Genomic DNA, 6,747 nt, shown 5'->3' with positions numbered 1-6,747 from the left:
GGGGGCTCTGCAACTTATCTGCCTGATTCTTGTTCCTCGTGGCCCGACTGAGGGCTGCTGGGAGCAGGGGGCGGGGCTTGTTGCATGTGCCCGCCCCCTGGGCTCTCCCGCAGGAAATGACCCCTGGCTGTAACTGTCTGGAGGACTGTACCTAGGGCTGCCAAACTTCAGGCAGGGCCTGGAGATCTCTCACTATTACAACTGGTCTTCAGACAACAGAGATCAGTTCCCCCAGAGAAAATGGCTGCTTTGGAGGGTGGACTCTATGGCATTACACCCGGCTGAGGTCCCTCCTGTCCCCAAAACCTTCCCTCCTCAGGCTTCACCCCCAAAATCTCCACGTATTTCCCCACCCAGAGCTGGCAGCTCTATCGCCCCCCCCATACCTTCACTTAAGAGTAGATTGGAAGTCTCTCTCTTCCAGGTTGTTTGTGACCTTCTGATGATCAGCCAAAGACGTTTCAGAGATGCTGAAATGTTTCTTTCAGTCACAGGTCTTGAACACAGGCATGTTGATACAGACAGGCTACGGCAAGAACCGTAGGGGTGGGATTTCAATGCTACTGGCTATTGTGGCCTTTACTTGCGAACACTGAATGGTGGTGGAAAGTGCTCTCAAGCCGCAGCCGACTTATGGCGACCCCGTAGGGCTTTCAAGGCAAGAGATGTTCAGAGGCGGTTTGCCATTGCCTGCCTCTGCGTCACGACCCTGGTATTCCTTGGAGGTCTCCCACCCAAATACTAGCCAGGGCTGACCCTGCATAGCTTCCAAGACCCGATGAGATCAGGCTAGCCTGGGCCATCGGGTCAGGGCAACACGGAATAGTCAAGAGAACAATTAGGATTAGCTAGCTAATGAACCAGAAACGACAGTCTTTTTGGAATACTTTCCTTTCCTTTGTCCAGTAAAAGTTCTACAACTCAATGCCTCGATAGATTCAGTGGCAAAACCAATAGCTGACAATTTCTTGTCCATGATCCAAAGCCATGATGATTTACAAGAAGAAGAAGAAGAGATTGGATTTATACCCTGCCCTTCACTACCCAAGGGAGTCTCAGAGCGGCTTACAAACTCCTTTCCCTTCCCCTCCCCACAACAGACACCCTGCGAGGTAGGCGGGGCTGAGAGAGCTCTGACAGAAACTGCTCTTTTTCAAGGACAGCTCTTATCAGAACTAGGGCTTGCCCAAGGTCATCCAGTCAGGTGCAAGTGGAGGAGTGGGGACTCAAACCCGGTTCTCCCAGATTAGAGTCCTCCTTCAATAAGGCCAGATTCACCATTGATGCAGAAAAGTAACTTGAAGCACAGATGAAATGCAAGTATCCATGCCCGAGCTGCCAATGATGGCTGAGCAAATTTAGTATGCAAAGTCAGTAGATTCCGTGACCGCCTTAATTCTTATTGCCACCCTATATACAATAATAAGATTACCTCTAGATTAAAATCTTGAATAGCCTCTGGTACATATCTCCTCCCTCTTGTTCAAAAGAAACTCAAAACACCCCCAGTACAGGGTTTGATTTTGTTTCTCACAGCTTTTTGATGCTGAGCCCAGTTGAGATTAGATGCAAATAAGATTCCAAGATAAGAAAATTCGGTAGCTTGTGCTAATTCACCCCGCCCCCCCAGGCCAACAGTATGTTTCAGGGTTAGCTAATTAGCTAGCTAATGAACCAAAAGCTATAGTCTTTTTGAAATATTGCAGAGTAGGATACATATTTATTTCCAGCCCATTCCCAGAGAGCACCGTCAAACTAAACCTAAAATGTTCAACAACACAGCTGTCAGAAGGTAATGTAAATTAGGCTTTTTGTCCTTCCACTAAGGAAACAAGTAGCCTCCAAGGAACATAAGAGAAGCCAATGTTGGATCAAGCTAATGGCCCATCCAGTCCAACACTTGGAAAATAAAGATTTAACCTTTACTGCAAGTTGCACTAAGTTGCACTAAGGCATTTCACTGGAATGGCAAGAAAAGCGTCCTGGAACTGCAGCCATTTCACATGCATCTAGCTCAGCTACAGGTAGGTCTCTCCGTTTTCTACCCACGTTTAGATGAAAAAGGACTCGTTCAGTCGCACAGTCGAGTCCGACTCTTCGCGAGCCCATGGACCAGATCACGCCAGGCCTTCCGGTCTTCCGCCGTCCTCTGAAGTTTGCTCAATTTCATGTTTGTTGCATCTATGACACTGTCTAACCATCTCATCCTTTGCCGTCTCCGCCTTCTTTGACCTTTGAAAAAGGACTACTTGGCATTATTGTTGTGCGTACACACAAAGCCACCTTGGCTGTGTTCCCACATGCACAGATACTCTTTTCAACATGAGCACCGTGCAGCTATATTCACCCAGGATTTAGGATTGGCTACATTATTCTATCAGGTGGGGTTTGCTTTGCTGGTGCCTAAAATCAGTTCAGCTACATTTTTCTGCTTGAAGCCACAGTGTCAAAATACCATGCAAACAATTTCATTTTCCACAGAAATACGAAGTCTAAACAAGGACAGGCTGCAACAAGAGAAGAAGGAAACTATTCATAAAGTTGTCAGCTTGTAACAGAAATCCCCCATGACAAGGTGCTGCGACTGGGCTTATTACACACTTCCTTCTGATTTTCCTGCGGCAACAGCAAACAATGCTGCCTTTGCTATGCGTTTGTGTGTCTGTCTGTGTGTCTGTCTATGGAAGTGACTAAAAGGTAAAGGTCTCCCTTGCTCGAAAGCCAGTCGAATCCGACTCTAGGGTTGCGGTGCTCATCTCCGTTTCAAAGCCGAAGAGCCAGCGCTGTCCGGAGACGTTTCCGTGGTCATGTGTCCAGCATGACTAAACACCAAGGCGCACGGAACGCTGTTACCTTCCCACCGAAGTGGTACCTATTTATCTACTTGCAATTTCTTGCTTTCGAACTGCTCGGTTGGGCAGGAGCTGGAACTAGAGACGGGAGCTCACTCCGTCATGCAGCAACTCGGGTCTCGAACTGCTGAACGAACGAATGACCTTCCACAGCCTGCCGTTCAGCGTCTTAACCACCACAGCTCTCCCATGGAAGTGACTAGCAAGTACCAAATCTTACAGGAATCTGTCAGTCCAGGGGCTCTGCCATCCTCTCCCACATGACCCTGCCAGTCATCCAAGATAATCATTGGGTGACCGTACCTGCAAAAATATAAGGCAGGTGAAAACTGGCCAAAGAGGTGTAACCATAGAAAAAGGTACCAAGGTGGAACTCCTTTGCTGGATACGCTTTCCTGGTGCTTTATTCCTTGCCTTGCATACAAACACCAGGCAAAGTCTATATGTGTGTGTGTGTGTGTGTGTGTGTGTGTGTATATATATATGAGAGAGAGAGAGAGATTTATGTTATTTATACACAAATACATCAATTTACCACTGAAGAAAGAGTCAACAGTATTACAGCTAGTGCAAAATCCCGCGGCCAGGCTTTTGATGGGCCTTCATATGCAGGAGCTCATCCAGCCTGTACTGAAAGCATTGCACTGGCTGTCGATAGCATACTGAGTTCGCTTCAAGATGCTGGTTCTTACCTTTAAAGCCCTTTAGGCTCAGGGACCTACATACCAGAGGGACCACCTTGCCCCACATGTTCCCCAGAGAGCACTGCGATCAGGGTCCCAAAACCGACTGACCCTCCCTGAACCCAAGGACGCCAGGCTGGCCGTAACCAGGGCCAGGGCTTTCTCAGTGGCGGTTCCATTCTGGTGGAACGAGCTCCCAGAAGAGATCAGGGCCCTGCCGGACCTCATGCAGTTTTACAGGGCCTGCAATACAGAGCTCTTCCACCACGCCTTCAGCTAAGGAGCCACCCCCAACAGTTTAAAGGCAGAGAGCCCAGTCCCCTGGAGCTACCAGCAGCCAATGTTCCCTCTAAGCTGTGGAGTCCTGTGAGCAAAAATTCTACTTTGTGAGCTACTGACATTAAAGTTGTGAGTGAGCGATTGGGCGACTGCGTAAATTAGTTCACTGTGGAGCCATCCTTCCTAAGCTAAAACAAAAATACGTGAGCCGGAAGCTAAAAAAATGTGAGCTAGCTCACACTAACTCAGCTTAGAGGGAACCCTGCCAGCAGCAGCCTCTGTCAGCCACATAAAGGAAGCGAACTATGAGCTGACTATTAAGACAGATCATTGAATTGTTGCCGCCATCGCTAAACAACATCACTACTGCTGGGTTTTATGTCTTTGTTGTTGTTCAGTCGCACAGTCGAGTCCGACTCTTCGCGACCCCATGGACGAGCTCTCTCCAGGCCTTCCGGTCTTCTGCCGTCCTCTGAAGTTGGCTCAACTTCATGTTCGTTGCATCGATGACACTGTCTAACCATCTCATCCTTTGCCGTCCCCGTCTTCTTTGACCTTCAATCTTTCCAAGCATCAGGGTCTTCTCCAGTGAGTGCTCCCTTCTCATTTGGTGGCCAAAGTATTTGAGCTTCAGTTTCATTATCTGGCCTTCCAGGGAACAGTCAGGGTTGATTTCTTTGAGGATTGACTGATTTGTTCTTCTTGCAGTCCAAGGGACTCTCAAGAGTCTCCTCCAGCACCATAGTTCAAAAGAATCTATTCTTCGGCGCTCGGCCTTCCTTATAGTCCAACTCTCACAGCCATACATGACTACTGGGAATACCATTGCTTTGACCATGCGGACTTTTGTTGGCAGGGTGATGTCTCTACTTTTTATCATGCTGTTTAGGTTCGCCATCGCTTTCCTCCCAAGGAGCAGGCGTCTTTTAATTTCATGGCTGCAGTCACAGTCTGCGGTGATTTGATGACTAGGGAGCCATGTACCTGATGTTATCTGCAGGTCGTCTTGAAGAAACAGGCTCTGAAGAACTGCTCTTCCAAAAGCAGCATCAGTTTTAGCACAGTGCATCACCACCAGGAACTTCTCAAAGGCTGAAGTCAGTGAACCAATACATGGAACGCTGTTACCTTCCCACCGAAGTGGTACCTATTTATCTACTTGCAATTTCTTGCTTTCGAACTGCTAGGTTGGCAGGAGCTGGAACTAGAGATGGGAGCTCATTCCGTCATGCAGCAACTCGGGTCTCGAACTGCTGAACTACTGACCTTCCACAGCCTGGAGTTCAGCGTCTTAATCACTTGAGCCACCGCAGCTCCTATGATATAACATACTGAAGTGTTAATCACAGAACCCTTTATCTGCAATTAATAGGCAATATTTGGGGGGTGGGAGTCTCAGGTAACCTTTCTGTGGTGGGCCCTTCTTGGCGCAGCAAATGATTAAAACAGGCATAGGACTGCTCCTCATGGCCACCGGTTGATGCCTCCCAAAACAACAGAACTGAAAGCCAGGCTCCATTTGTTGACCAGTGTATTGGGGCCGCTTCCCCAGGAGGCAGGGCCTGGGGTCCAGCAGGGCAGGTCATTGGCAAGGTTGCAGAGAGTAACCAAAGCCCGGTCCAAAAGTCAGGGGTTCTAGGGAGCAGGTTTACCAAAGTCCAGTCTAGGGTCAAGGAGTTCCAGGCAGCAAGTCCAAGTCCAGTCCGAGGTCAGGGTTTCCAGAAAAGCCAGTTGTTGGGTCCAGTCCGAGGTTCAAGGTTGCAGAGGTCCAGTAGCAGCAAGGTTGGTGGCTCAGTAGCGAAGTGTACTCGTTGCGTCCACAAAATGCTGCTTCTCCCAGCTGAATTTATAGCCAAGTCTTAATGAGCTGAACTCCTAGCCAATTCCTTGGCAGTCATCCCAAAACTACTCATTCGTCTCTTCAATTGACAGCTGACGACAGGCCATGAGTCTCACACTTCCTTCTCCTTTTTTGCAACTCTAAGCATCTCTGACAGTGTTGGTGCTGCAAGGGTGTGGCTGAGCTAGGTGGGCTGGGAGTGGCTTCTGAAGACTTGTTTACTGCTTCAGAGCTACAAGGTGTTGGCTCGGTTTCACCTGTAGGCTATGACTCCTGATCAGCTGGTAACCTGATCTCTTGTTGTTCTCCTTCTGGCCCATGCAGCCAGCTGTTTCATTACCGACTGAAGGCTAGCAGAAGCTCTTCACCTGAGAAATCTGAGCCATCACTCAGCACATTGACTTACGTCAATCGCATTCAACAGGATGGCTCATCAGGAAGCATGGGTCTCTGAGAGTTACTATCACACCACTCAGCATTCAAAAGCTTCTGCTCCAATATTAAATTTGCAACTAGATCTTTGAGGAGACACACTCAGTAACCAAAAACTGTGAATAACTGGGCATTGCATTCTGGGACAGTTGATTTTTCTCAAAAGAAAAAAAACCTTCCTTAGAATATTCATATTTGTATATTAGCATAATAAGAGTATTTGAGAATGAGCCACCATGGTCTTCAGATTCACACAATCCCTCCTGTCCTTCGCCTGGTTAATAAGATTGGAGATTTCCTGGTTTGGAACAAACTGCTATCTATATATCTAATAGTGAACTTGCCCCCGGAGTGCAGATCGCTAAATCAGCGCTCCGGGGGCAGCTGGGGGGCCGGGGGAGGTTTGTGAACACGTGGGTCAGTCCCCACGTGTGCACAAAAATAAAAAAAATTTAAAAAAATTTCGGGGGGAAGTTTAAATCCCCCCGAAAGTGCAAGAGCGTCTCCTGCGCATGCGCAGGAGACGCTCTGAGAACGCTGCCGCCGCTGCCGCCGCTGCCTCCTCCTCGGAGCTGGCAGGCAGGCAGGCCGGCTGGGTGGGTAGGTAGGTAGGGAGGGAGGGAGGGAGGGCGGGGAAGACAGGCCTCGCTGCCGCCACCGC

The sequence above is a fragment of the Gekko japonicus genome, unplaced genomic scaffold (assembly GCF_001447785.1).
Source record: "Gekko japonicus isolate JY-2015 unplaced genomic scaffold, Gekko_japonicus_V1.1 scaffold1282, whole genome shotgun sequence".
NCBI lineage: Eukaryota > Metazoa > Chordata > Lepidosauria > Squamata > Gekkonidae > Gekko > Gekko japonicus.
This window is presented reverse-complemented; position numbering follows the sequence as displayed.